This window comes from Odocoileus virginianus, chromosome 13, assembly GCF_023699985.2.
Source record: "Odocoileus virginianus isolate 20LAN1187 ecotype Illinois chromosome 13, Ovbor_1.2, whole genome shotgun sequence".
In the NCBI taxonomy this organism is placed as follows: Eukaryota; Metazoa; Chordata; class Mammalia; order Artiodactyla; family Cervidae; genus Odocoileus; species Odocoileus virginianus.
The window spans coordinates 28402011-28416695 of record NC_069686.1 but is presented as its reverse complement, the minus strand read 5'-3'; the positions used below and the strand labels follow the sequence as shown (position 1 = coordinate 28416695).

The 14685-nt window shown below is 35.3% G+C and overlaps 1 protein-coding gene and 1 non-coding gene across 10 annotated transcripts in view; both read right to left on the bottom strand.

The window, feature by feature from the left end:
- The window catches only part of BAZ2B (bromodomain adjacent to zinc finger domain 2B), a 407867-nt gene that overhangs the window by 160699 nt on the left and 232483 nt on the right, over positions 1-14685 (bottom strand). The gene's annotated exons all lie outside the window — the stretch shown is intronic.
- TRNAC-ACA (transfer RNA cysteine (anticodon ACA)) lies at positions 13637-13708 on the bottom strand. Its single transcript has one exon. It is a non-coding gene; the product is annotated as a tRNA-Cys (tRNA).

The window sequence follows — 14685 nt, the reverse complement described above, 5'->3', positions numbered from 1 at the left end:
ATGAGAAGCCCACGCACTGCAACAAAGAGCAGCCCTCGTTTGCCACAGCTAGAGAAAGCCTGTGTGCAACAACGAAGATGCAGTGCAACCGAAAATAAAGAATTAGGTAAGTTATTTAAAAAATATGTAAATAGAAATAAAAACTCAGCCTGAAGGCCAGGCATCCAATTTAACACACAGTGTTAGAGCTGGAACACTAACGAGGGATGCAGTCTCCATCTTTGGATTTTCCCTTAGCTATGCTCCAGAGCACCAGTATCTTCAGGAACGTGTCCCAGTCTAGTAAGGGACTTTAATATCACTTACATCATTGGATAGATCATTGATGCAGAAAAGTAACAAGGAAACAAAGCCCTTAAATGACACATTAAACCAGGTGGGTTAACAAATATTTATAGAACATTCATCCAAAAGCAACAGTATACATATTCTTAATAAATGCACATGCAACATTCTCCAAGATAGATCACATATTAGACCACAAAATAAGTATTAACAAATTTAAGAAGACTGAAATCATATTGTATAACTTTTCCAGCCATGAAAACACCAGGAAAACTTGAAAATTCACAAATATGAGACAAAAAATACACTGCCAGCCAACCAATGCATCAAAAGAGAAATAAAAAAAGTATCCTGAGACAAAGGAAAATGAAAATATAACATACCAAAATTTATGAAGTGCAGCAAAACTGGTTCTAAAAGAGAAATTCACAGTAATAAATGCCTGCTTCAATAAACAAGTCTCAAATAAACAACCAAATTTTACACCTGATGGAACCATAATAAGAACAAACAAAGCCCAAAGTTAGTAGAAGGAAGGAGAAAAGACTAGAGTAGAAATAAATGAAATAGTAAATAGACAAGAGGAAAGATGAATCAAAAAGTTTTCTTTAAAGAAGATACACAGAATGGGAATTCCTTGGCAGCCCAGTGCTTAGGACTCTGTATTTCCACTGCAGGGTGCCAGGGTTCAATCCCTGGTCAAAGAACTAAGACCTCACAAGCTCTGCATGTGGCCAAAACATAAGATAAACAAAACGGTCAACCCTTTAGTTAAACTGATGAAGAAGAAAAAAAGAAGATTCAAACAAATAAGAAGAAATGAAAGAGACATTACAACTAACACCATAGAAATACAAGCGACTACAAGAGATTACAAGAATGAAACAACAAATTGAACAACCAGTCTAGAAGAAATGAATAAATTCCTATAAATACGCAACCTTCCAAGATTGAATTATGATAAAACAGAAAATCTGAACAGACCAATTACTAGCAAGGAAACTGAATGAGTAATCAATCAAAACCCTTCCAAAAAGCAAAAGCCCAGTGCCAGAGAGCTTTACTGGTGAATTCTACAAAGCATTCAAAGAAGAATTAACATCAAACCTCAAAATCTTCCAAACAACAGAAGAAGGAACTCTTATAAACTCATTTTCCAAGGCCAGCATTACCTTGAAACCAAAAGCAGACAAGGATCAACACAAGAAAAGCAAATTATAAATCAATAACTCTAATGAACACAGATATGAAAATCCAGAACAAAATATCAACAAAGTGAATTTAAAATACATTAGATGAATCATACACCATGAGCAAATGGCATTTATTCAGGAATGCAATGCTGGCTGAATATCAGCAAATCAGTCAATGTGATACAGCACAGCAACAGAATGAAAGATAAAAGTCATATTATCATATCAATTAATGCAGAAAAAGCATTTGACAAAATTCAGCATCCATTAATGATAAAAAAATTCATCAAAATGGGTATGGAAAGAACATAACAAAGACCATATTAACAAGTCCACAGCTAATATCATACTCAATGGTGAAAAGCTGAAAGCGTTTCCTCTAAGATCAAGAACATTAGGATGCCCAGTCTTACCACTTTTATTTACCATAGTGTATTTTCAGTCCTTGCCACAGCAATAAGATAAGGAAAAAAGTAAAAGGAATCCAAATTGGAAAGGAAGATATAAAACTGTTAGTATTTGCAGATGATACAACACTACATGTAAAAAACCTAAAGATTCCATCGAAAACAAACAAGGGCTTCCCTGGTGGTCAGGTGGTTAAGAATCTGCCTTGCAAGGCAAGAGACATCAGTTCCATCCCTGGTCCAGGAAGATCCCACGTGCCAAGTGGCAACTGAACCCGTGTTCTGGAGCCCACACCTCAACAACTGAAGCCAGAGCACCAAGAGCCTGTGCTCGACAACAAGAAAAGCCACCACAATAAGAAACCCTCACACCTCAATGAGAGAGAGCCCTTCCACAGCAGTGAAGACCCAGGAGAGTCAAAAACCAATCAATCAATCAATATATTTTAAAAAAACTGTTAGAACTAATAAATCTATTCAATGAAGTTGCAGGATATGATAATACACAAAAATCTGTTGTGTTTATAACTAATAACAAACTATTGAAAAAAGAAATTTAAGGAAGCATTCCATATACAAGCGTATTGAAAAGCATAGAATATCTATGAATAAATTTAACCAAGGAAATGAAAGACCTGTACACTAAAACTATAAGACATTACAGAAAGACATTAAAAAAACACACACACACACAAATGAGAAAATACTCTGTGCTAATGGATTGGAAGAATTAATATCGTTAAAATGTTCCTACTAACCAAAGCAAGCTACAGATTATATATAACCCCAACCAAAATTCCAATTTTCACAGAAATAGAAGAAACAACTGTAAAATGGAACACAAAAGGCTCCGAATAGCCACTAGCAATCTTGGGAAAGAATAAAAAAGTTGGAGGCATCATGCTACTTGATTTCAAACTTTATTACAAAGCTACAGTAATTAAAACAACATGGTATTGGCAAAAAAAAGACACACTGACCAATGGAACAGAACTGACCTGGTAATAAACCCACACACCCTACGGTTGATGAATTTATAACAATGCAGCCAAGAATATAAAATGGGGAAAGACACTCTTCAAAGTATGGTGCTGGGAAAACTAGACAGCCACGTGCAAAAGAATGAAACTGGACAATGATATTATACCATGCACAAAAAATTTACCCAAAATGGATAAAGACTTGAATATAAAATCTGAAACCATAAATCTTCTAGAAGAAAACAGAGGCAGTAACCTCCTTGACACTGGCCTTGATGAATTTTAAATCTGATACCAAAAGCAAAAGGAACAAAAGCCAAAACAGGTCAGATTACCTCAAACTAACTGCCCTTCTGTTCAACAATGGAAACCTTCAACAAAATAAAATACCAATATACTAAATGGGAGAAAATATTTGCAAGTCATATATCTGATAAGGAGCTAAAATTCACATTATATAAAGAACTCAGCATTCAATAGAAAAAAGAAAAAGTCCAATTAAAAAGTGGGCATAAGATCTAAACATTTTTCCAAAGACACAGATGGCCAACAGTTAGATGAAAAGATGCTCAACATCATTAATCATTAGGGAAATGCAAATCAAAACTATAATGTGATATTAAATTATATCTGTTTGAATGGCTATTATCAAAAAGGCAAGAAATAATAAGTGTTGGCAAGGATATGGACTGCTGGTTATAATATAAATTGGAGCAATCACTATGGAAAACACTATAGAAGTTTCTCAAAAACTTAAAAATAGAAGTACCATATGATCTAGCAATCCTATTTCTGAGTGCTTATCCTAAGAAAAAGGAAACACTAACTTGAAAAGACATATGAACTCCCATGTTCATTGTAACACTATTTAAAATAACCAAGATATGGGAAAATCCTAAGTGTCCATTGACAGAAGTATATATAAAGAAATATTGTAATATATAAATATACAATGGACTGCTATTTGGCCATAAGAAAAATGAAATCTGGACATTTGTAACACCATGCATAAATCTTGAGGGCATTAGGCTAAGTGAAATTAGTCAAAGAAAGACAAATACTATATGGTCTCTCTTACATGTGAAATCTCAAAAACAAAACAAAACCAAGTTCATAGATACAGAAAACAGACTGGTGGTTTCCAGAGGTAATGGGTGTGGAGGGGTGAAAGAAATGGGTAAAGAGGGTCAAAAGATTAAAAAAAAATAAGGGATCAGACATTATAAGGGATCAAGAATATGTACCTAACTGTGGGGAGTGAAAATGGAAGAGTATAAGCCTCAACAAAGATTTTAATTCTCGTGAGTACATGAAGTTAAGTTACAGGCCTGGAAGATAGGGAAAAAAAAGTTTTAATTGTATTTCATTCTTTTACAACAAAGAATACTTTGTTAATACTTTCAATTTAAACTTAGGACTATAAGATTTTATTGTACCTTAACAATTTTTACATCGGCATTCCATGCTTTTCATGTACTTAAACTCTTTGGTTCTTGTACCCAAAATCTCAGTCCTTGACACTTTCAGTATGCAACACAGAATTACTCATTTGACTTATGACACACGAGCAATAGCCTCAGGATAACAATATCAAAACTAATATAAGAATATGGTCACTGAAACCACAGTAATGTTGGTCCATTAGGGATATACAGTCAAATTATAACATCTAAAACCACCTTAAATAGTTCTTCTGTATGTGGTTATATCTTTTACCTCGATTAAAAAAATCAAGTCTTTACATTTCATTCCAATTTTTATGGACATCATTTAACTAGACAAGCAATTTTGATAAACCAAAGACCAGTGTCTCAAAAGCAATGTCTAAATCTGCACAGTCCAGTATAGTAGTCACTAGCTAACCACTGGGGCTACTATACTACCACAGCCCAATACCGTAGCCACTAGTCAATCACAATAATCACACTTGAATTACCTGCTGCTCCTTCACAGAAATGAAAACTCTAAAAGAAAACATGTATTTAGAATCACCAAAAACCACTCTAAATTGTGGATTAATTCTGACTCAATGTAAGGGATTTTTATAGGTGTAAGATAAATTTTCACAGGTTAAGTCTATTTCAAGGGAAATGGAAAATTCTTTTTAAAATGTCCCCCTCTTTTCTGGGTTTTAAATATCTAAGGCAAAATGTAGAAAATAGGGTGTCATACAATAGTTTGGAAGTCACTAGCTATGTAGACCAGAGCTACAAGCTCTTCTAGCTTATGTAGTTAAGGAAAAGCCTATTTGAGAAGTATGGCTTCAAGTTTCTATTGTATCCTATTCAAGACAAAAGTACATGTTCCTTGCAGGCTTTATAAATTGTTTTCAAAAATGATTAAAAATGTACAGAAAACCATTTATCCCTTCCTTACTCAGAATAACCGGTTGACAGATGAAGACTCAAATATATTTAAATTGAAATTTGTTAATTTGAGCACTGGTAATGGCCAGATACTTCTGAGTCGTAAAAGAAAAATAACTAGGTACATCCCAGATGTATAAAAATTTTAGTGTCTTTGTGATTGGGATTGTTCTTAAAATTGTGTATTTAATTATGGCACAGAATTGTCTATAAGGCCTTGAATCTGATTACAACACAGTGTATATATATATATATAGACACACACATAAACTGAGGGCTTCCCTGGTGGCTCAGATGGTAAAGAATCTGCCTACAATGCAAGAGGCCAGGGTTTGATCCCTGGGTCGGGAAGGTCCCCTAGAGAAGGAAATGGCAACTCACTCCTGTATTCTTGCTTGAAGAATTCCATGGACAGAATAGCCTGGTGGGCTACAGTCCATGGGGTCACAAAGAGTCAGACACAACTGAGCAATTTTCACTCACTCAGCCAACCTCACGCAGATAACTAATATTACATTAATTAAAACTAAATAAAATTTAAGTCACACTAGTTACTGCAAGTGCTCAGCAGATAGCACACTTTCATTATAGAAACTCCTGTGGTACAGCACTTGTCTAAGTGATACTCTTCCCTCAGACACTGAAATCTAGGTTAGTAAGTTAGCCTACACTATATTGAGTAACTACAGCTGTTAAAACTTTTAAAGCATGAGTTGGCAGCTTCAGGGCAGGTATTACCTCATTAGAGTTTTCTATAGAAAGGTTGGTGGGCAAGAAGTTATCTGGGTCAGCAGTTACCTCCTTGAAGAAATTAAAACTATTATTATGCTATCATGGTTTCTTTACAGAGCATATTATCAAAATATTGGAGATATCATTAAAATCACTGAGATTACTTAAAATGGAGCTGAGCTATTCATAAACTATTCACTTAAAAAATTGAACTATTCACTTAGAAGCTAAACTCAAATAACTCTCTTGTTACATCTTATATTACTTCTTAAATGTCTCCATTAAAATATCCCTAACAATTCGCAAGACTATCGTTCTATCTGCAACATTTGTAGGTTCAGTTATTATTAGCAGAAGAGGACATACACATATGCCTGCTAAAAGTTCTCAATGTGTTTAGCTGGACATACAGTATTAACAGGAGAAAAAAAAAAAAAACAGAGGCTTCATAGAATAAGAGTAGATACAGGATTTCTTTGCCTGGGTTTGCCTTTGCCCCTCCACTGACAATGATGACACTCTGTACAGGTAGGGTCTTTCAAGAGTTGGAAAAGATGTTAAAGACTTGGTGAATCACTACTCTTTATACTAGAACTTGTATCAGAATTTCAGAAGAACCCAGTACCCCAGTGGGAGGAGAAAAGATAAATAATACATAGGAAACACTGGCTACCAATCCTAAAATTCAAGTCATTTCTATTTACTGAATTCTTTAGTTCCAGCTGCAGCCATATTTTCAAAACTGTGGGTCATAACCCATCTAGAGGGTCATGAAATCCACACACAGGGTTATAAAAATGAAATACTCTGGGTCATTGTCAAAGAAGCTTGAAAAACAGCGATCTATTTGGCTTCCCAGTAAAGTATGGCTTTTACAGGCAAGCAGAGAAGGAGTTTATAATCTCTAGTCATACTAGCTGCTATATGGGAATGATCATCACTATATATACACTACAGTGTATGCTTGTGTGCGTACTATTACACTAGCAGAATCCCTGCTTTTGGTAAACAGCCCATTAAAGTGAGAGTAGTTACACAAAATTCTTAGAATTCCTTTAGGACCTAGGAACGTATATTCTTACTTTACCAGTTGATGACAAAGAAATATGGTATACTGTATTATTGGGCCCTTGGGATGTCACCTAAATACCAGTCTTCTACTCTGCATACTCAGCTAATTAAGAATAGATCAAAGTTCTTTTACCCAGATGCTATGTGACATGACATCAATTATATAAAGTTTAACCATTTATGAAAACATCCTATGTTCAACCTTTACAGACAGTACGTATTAAACCACGAAGGACGCTAGGTGTTTGGTATATAACAAAGAAATTAATTAGGTTAAGTAGTTATCTCAAGATTTTATAGTCTAATAGGTTGAAGCAATGGCAGAAATCTAATCAAAGCTAAGTTAAACAGATTCTTACTTACAAGAAATTGAGCTATGTGACTGTCACAGTGATACCAAGTATTGAAAGATGATATAGACTCAGGAAATGAAGTGGTCTTTTGAGGGCCCACATATGTAGATGAGTAAACAGTCATATAGGAGAATAAGTTAGATATGTGGTAGAAAGATACCACATGTATTCTTTCTTTTGTTAATGATTAGGTAAAGCTATATTAAAAGCTACACATATTCAGAGAAATATAAAAATATTTAGTACAAAAAAGTAAAATGCTTCTTAAAATAAACTGCCAGTCTAGAGTCCAATTCTAAGCACAGATTTACAGTTGTTTTATTATATACAGGATGTGTCATGTTCTCAGTCATGTCCGACTCCTTGTGACCCCATGAACTGTAGCATACCAGGCTCCTCTGTTCATGGGATTTCCAAGGCAAGAATACAGGAGAGGGTTGCCACTTCTTTCTCCAGTGAATCATGCCAAACCAGGGATAGAACCCATATCTCCTATGTCTCCTGCATTGCAGGAGGATTATTTACCTGCTGAGCCAACAGGGAAGCCCATATATTTATATATGTTTAATTATTCTCTAGGGATTATATTTATGTTTCATCTATAATTGTAAATTTTAATATCTACAGAGACCACATGATAGTATCTCATATTGCAGTAAAGCAGGAGAAAGAGATGAGTATCCAAAACTATATATAAATATTAATCAAAGAAGAAATACATTAAAAATTAATACAAAAGACAATGTGAAATTTGAGAATCCTAGTAAAATTTCAAGGAAAAATTATTTTACATGAAGGATTCATCATTTGCTGCCTCTTATAGCTGGTCTACTGCTAATTCATTTAACAACTACTATTGATCATCTACTTCAAAATTGTATAATGGTATAGTTGCTAGAATATAAAAATGAATAACTCATAATCTTTCCCTTGTAAGAGTTCACCATCTAATAATTTTCATTTTAAGATTTTCATTTCACACTATTCTCACCATAATTTAATCCAAATCTAAATGACTGCAAATTTTATTCTAGTAAATAAGAATACAACTAACTTTACTAAATTCAGAAAATATGTTAAAAATATGGAAGAAGAAATTTTAAATCTACATTCTCACATACCACATAAAACGTCTAAGTCTTCAACCTGTGTTAGACAACAGGACATGCATTGTTGTTTTCTCTTAACCTCAAGATAAGACTTTTGTCCAATTCCTCCTCATCTTTATGATCAGATTAATGAAGAAGTAGTGGGAAAAAAGCAGAGAAGGCAATGGCACCCCACTCCAGTACTCTTGCCTGGAAAATCCCATGGACAGAGGAGCCTGGTAGGCTGCAGTCCATGGGGTCGCTAAGAGTCGGGCACAACTGAGCGACTTCACTTTTTACTTTTATGAATTGGAGAAGGAAATGGCAACCCACTCCAGTGTTCTTGCCTGGAGAATCCCAGGGGCAGAGGAACCTGCCGTCTATGGGGTCTCACAGAGTCGGACACGACTGAAGGGACTCTTAGCAGCAGCAGCAGCAGCGGGAAAGAAGAGCTAGGGTTATGAGAGCAGTGGGCAGGGAGAGAGTGGGGAAGCTTAAGATTTTGGAGAGATATAACATCACTGATAGACTAAATAATTAGGAAGAAAAAAAGATCTTTGCCTTCAAGTAATTTTTATACAATGACAATTTTCCTGAAAGTAAAATTCTACTCTTCATCCCCACCCAGGAAGTAGGAGGTCCATGCCCCACTCCGATTTCCCTGTGCTTCCCTCATGCTTCCTCTACACAAACCATCTAATTACCAGACAGGATTTCTTGCTATTGAGGTCATCCTGATGCTCAACAGGATCCTATGACCCTACTCCTGTGGTCAAGGCTGTCTGAACCAGACAAGAGCCAAGGAGATAATGGCTGACAGGAAATCTATGTGTTAGATGCCTCTGAAAGATGCTATGATCTAATCAGACTCTCCCTAACATATGTCTTCACTAATAGAAGGAAGGGAAGCTGTTGTTGCCTGGTAGATCATAAAGGCTCCGGCCCTAAAGATATACAAGCTAAAGAAACATGGGTTGGAAACAATGTTGAAAGAATAGATGTACAGATTGCTGAGTGGTCCTGTGAGAGGGGAGATAAGAGTGTAGCCAAACTCAGGTCCTTTTCCTTAGTCTGTCTTTTTGATTTTGCTATATTACCTGAGATTTCTCTGTGGGCTTCCAAATAGGTATCCTTTTAATTGCGTTTGTGTGGGTTACTGTTACTTGCAACTGAGATGGGCAGAAAACTTTCTAACAAATGTTGTGTTATCTTCTTTGCTCATCTTTACTCTTGTTATTTACATATTCTGTTTTCTCTTCCAACAATCTAAATACTACATTCCTTCAAATATAGGCCCAAGAATCACTTTATCTATAAAGCTATATAAAGCTATATCTGACTAATCCTAGGCTACAACTTCCCATCTTTGAACTACAGAGTGCTTTAGCTTCTACCCAGGAAGCTGTTAATTACACAGACTTTTTACTACTCTCTATTTGCTATATGAATTCACTATATTAATCAACACATAGCCAGTACGTCTGTTGAGTCTTAAGTTTCTGAATCAGTAAAATGGATTAATTACACTTACATCAAACAGCTATTGTAAAGAGAATGCTTAGCACACTTCCTGCTAGGTATTTTGTTCTTAAGTGTTTAGCTAAAATTCAGAGGCAAATATCTTTATTTTCTTCAAACTAAATACATAAGAGTGAGAGAACAGCTCATTAAAAGTCAATACTCTTTCATAAATTCAATGTGAGTAAAAATAAGTTGAAAATGTCAAGAGCATTTTCATTTTCAAGCAGATCTCTTTCACAGGTAAACCTGAATAGATGGCAAAGAAGTATATTAGAGTATCCCCAGTCAATCTGCCTCTCAAAAGCATGTTATCATTACTTTAGCTTTAAATAATACTATAAAGTTTTTTTTTAAGAGGGATAATCACTTTTATTTGGATTTCTGAGAGCAATAGAAGGGTAGATTAATACCTATCTTTCCAAGTTAAGAGACCTAAGACTGTTCCAAAAAGACTTTCAAATAAGAAACTCCTCAAAGTACAAGGATAATCTGAATCATCTTAAACCAGCAATAAACTGCGCTGACCAGGGTCAGCCTGCTCACCTGCTGGTTTGTCCTCATGTTTTAACTGTGCAAATAAATGCTCACTCCAAATTAGCCGTGTATTTCTTGAAGTTTCATATTGTGTTTGTGATACTATGAAGTTTTTTTAGATAACAGTGACATTTTCAGGTTAGTTTTTAGAAAAGCAAAATAGTAAACTGCTTTTTCCTGAGAAGATAATGCATAACTTTTAAATTTTCATTATTTAAAAGATTAATTTTCTTTAGACTATAACTCTTTATTAGGTAATTTAAAGATTAAGTTTTCTCCTTTATGATTTTGATGATCTGTAAAAGTTCACAAGTCATTACAATAATTCCCTACACCATTCTCTTAGCTACAAAACTTAGTCATATTAGGCACTAACATCCTTCCAAATATAATTCTTCTATTTTCCTCTTAATTTTTTATTATTCTGAACGGCATACAATTTGTCCATTTCATAATATACTGGCAGGCCAATATATTTACATAATAATACTCCTAATTTTTCATTTGGAAGATTCAAGACCCTTCATAATATTGCTCAGAGAGAATTTAACTATTTATTCATAATAAAAGGCTCTGAGTATACATCCTGGGCTTCCCAGGTGGCTCAGTGGTAAAGAATCCACCTGCCAATTAGGAGATGTGGGGTGGATCCTTGGGTCGGGAAGATCCTCTGGAGAAGGAAATGGCAACTTACTCCAGTAATCCTGCCTGGGAAGTCCTATAGACAGAGGGGCATGGCGGGTTACAGTCCATGGGGTCACAAAAGAATCAGACACAACTTAGCAACTAAACAACACCAAATACATATCCCAAACATGACCAGTAAAAAATATATGAAAATATCATTTAACTGTTAAATATAATGATAAAATAAATACAAGTATAAGCCAGTTTCTTATTTCTACAAAGTAAAACAAAGTACCAACTCAACTAACACAATCATTCTAAAAATGAACATAAAAAAAACGAACATTAAAGTGATAAAAAATTTTTAAGTATCTCCTTTATAAATAGTTTGGGCTTCCCCCATGGCTCAGTGGGTAAAGAATCTGACTACAATGCAGGAGACAGAGGAGATGCAGGTTCAATTCCTGGGTCAGAAAGATCCCCTGGAGAGGGCAATGCAACCCACTACAGTATTCTTACTTGGAGAATTCCATGGACAGGGTAGCTTGGTGGGCTACCACCCATTGGGTCGAAAAGAGTTGGACATGACTGAGTGACTAACACACACACACACAAATAACTCACTGATTACTAAAATAAATGCAGTACAATGATAGAACCATATATACCTATTTAAACTACAAAACTGTCTGCACTTTAAATGTTCATATGAATATTCCACTTCAAATGTTCAAAAGTTTAGAATATTTGGGAGTTACCAGATGACTCAGCAATTTTTTTCCTAATTATACACACAAGAGAAATTAAAATATTATGTCCACACAAAACTTTGTACAAAATGTGGAAATAATCCAAATGACTATAAACTGATAAATAAATTATGGTATATGTATGCAATGAAATATTCAGTCCAGTTGCTCAGTCATGTCCGACTCTTTGCAACCCCATGGACTGCAGCACACCAGGCTCCCCTGTCCATCACCAATGCCCAGAGCTTGCTCAAATTCATGTCCACTGAGTTGACGACACCATCCAACCATCTCATCCTCTGTTGTCCCCTTCTCCTGCTCTCAATCTTTCCCAACATCAGGGTCTTTCTAAGGAGTCAATTCTTCGCATCAGGTGGCCAAAGTATTTGAGCTTCAGTTTCAGCATCAGTCCTTCCAATGAATATTCAGGATTGATTTCCTTTAGGATGGATTGGTTGGATATCCTTGCAGTCCAAGGGACTCTCAAGAGTCTTCTCCAACACCACAGTTCAAAAGCATCAATTCTTCAGCGCTCAGCCTTCTTTATGGTTCAATTCTCACATCCATACATGACTACTGGAAAACCCATAGCTTTGACTAGACAGACCTTTGTTGGCAAAGTAATGTCTCTGCTTTTTAATATGCTGTCTAGGTTGGTCGCAGCTTCTCTTCCAAGGAGCAAGAGTCTTTTAATTTCATGGCTCCAGTCACCATCTGCAGTGATTTTGGAATTTAAGAAGATAAAGTCTGTCACCGTTTGCATTGTTTCCCCATCTATTTGCCATGAAGTGACTGGACTGGAGAATGAAGTATTGTATACATGCTACAACATGGAAGAAGCTTGAAAATGCTATACTAAGTGAAAGAAACCAGTCATAAAGGACCATATATTGTGTGATTCCATTTATATGAAATTCCCTGGAAAGGTAAATCAATAAAGACAGAAAGTAGATTCATAGTTTCCTTGGGCCATGGGAATGCTGAGGAAAAATGGGAAGTGACTGTTAATGGGTACTGGGTTTCTTCTGGGGGATGATGAAAATGTTTTAGTTGACTATGATAACGGTGGGACAACCCTGTGAATACACTTAAAACAGAATTACATATTTTAAATGGGTGAATTATATGATATATGAATTATACATCCATAAAGATGATATGTTAAAAAAGCATTTGGGTATCATGTTCATAAAATGCTTTTATTACTTAATGTATTCTTTATTGAAATTTTAAAGTCAGTGTTCTCACTGTAGCCTCTGAATTCAAGACTAAATATAGAATGTCCCTAGTATGACCATTCATGTTTCACAATCAAACTCAGGTACGCAACCATATAGTTAACTTTGCATCTCTCCCTCTCTCCCCTCTATCTCACTTCTCCTCCTCACTGTCCCCTCTCTCTCCCCCTCTCTATAGATGTATAGATATAGAATGAATTTTTTTTAACTAAAATTCCTAAAGTTACATTCATTCAGTTTGGGAACCAATAGGTTTATCCAACATATAAGTTCATAAGTTACCAGACTTGCTCCACAACTTAATTCCAATAGTCACGTGACTAGCTAGATTTTTATAATGAAAAGAAAGAAAGTATAGAATGAAAATGAAGTTGCTCAGTCATGTTCGACTCTTTGCAGCCCCGTGGACTGTAGCTTACCAGGCTTCTCTGTTCATGAGATTTTCCAGGCAAGAGTACTGGAGTGGGTTGCCATTTCCTTCTCCAGGGGATCTTCCCAACCCAGGGATTGAACCTGGGTCTCCTGCATTGTAGGCAGACACTTTACCATCTGAGCCACCAGGGAATTCCCAGATTTTTATAATTGAGGGATTTTATAGAGATAACTAAGCCTGAGATTCTAAACCACAAATTATTATTTTCTGCTAATTAATTCCTAAATATTTTCTCTCTATTCCCACCATCATCTTAGTATAATAATACTAAATCAGTTCTTATTGGAAATACTGCAAGAGCCTTCTAAGAGGTTCCTCTGCTTCTCCAATCCTATTTATTTTAATGGTAATCTTTTAATATAAAAATCTGATCCTGCCACACTCCCACTTAAAAATCTTTCATTATCTCCTTATGAAATATATGATAAAATTCCAGGTCCTCTGTTTGGCATAAAAAAACTCTTCTTAATGAGGCCTGAGACTTTATCTTTGATCTTATTCTCTTCTCATATACTAAGTATTAATAACAAAACTTCTCACCATTACCCCAATACCCTATGGTTTCCCAAGCATCCATGAAACATGGTATTTGGTACTTGGTGTTCACTTCCCTCAAATGTTCTTCCTTTATTTCTTGTTAGATTTCTATACATATTCTAGGTCTCATCTATTACCTACTATGGGGAACCGTTCTAATTCAGTGAGCAAGTCTTAGGTACTTCATTCTAGATGCCCTCATACAGTCCCTAATTAAAACACTGTCCTGTACAGCAATTTTCTGTTTTGATATACCACTTCTTACCACACTGTGAGAGCCTTGAGAGGCAGAGACTACTGCTTATCATCTTTACAGTCTTAAAACCTGGAATGTAAGACTTTAATAAAACATTTTGAATGAAAATGTATAATAATCATTAAAATGTATATGGAACTTGATAACTGACCCAAAAAAGTATACACATATATTCTCATTCTTATTCTAAGGACAAATCTTGAAGTAGGGAGATCCAGCATTATTCTTTCAGTTTTACAGATGAGGAATTCTGCGTTAATGTCTATCATCAATTGCCAGTTTAAAATAATGAGAAACTTAAGATTTAAAAAGTCT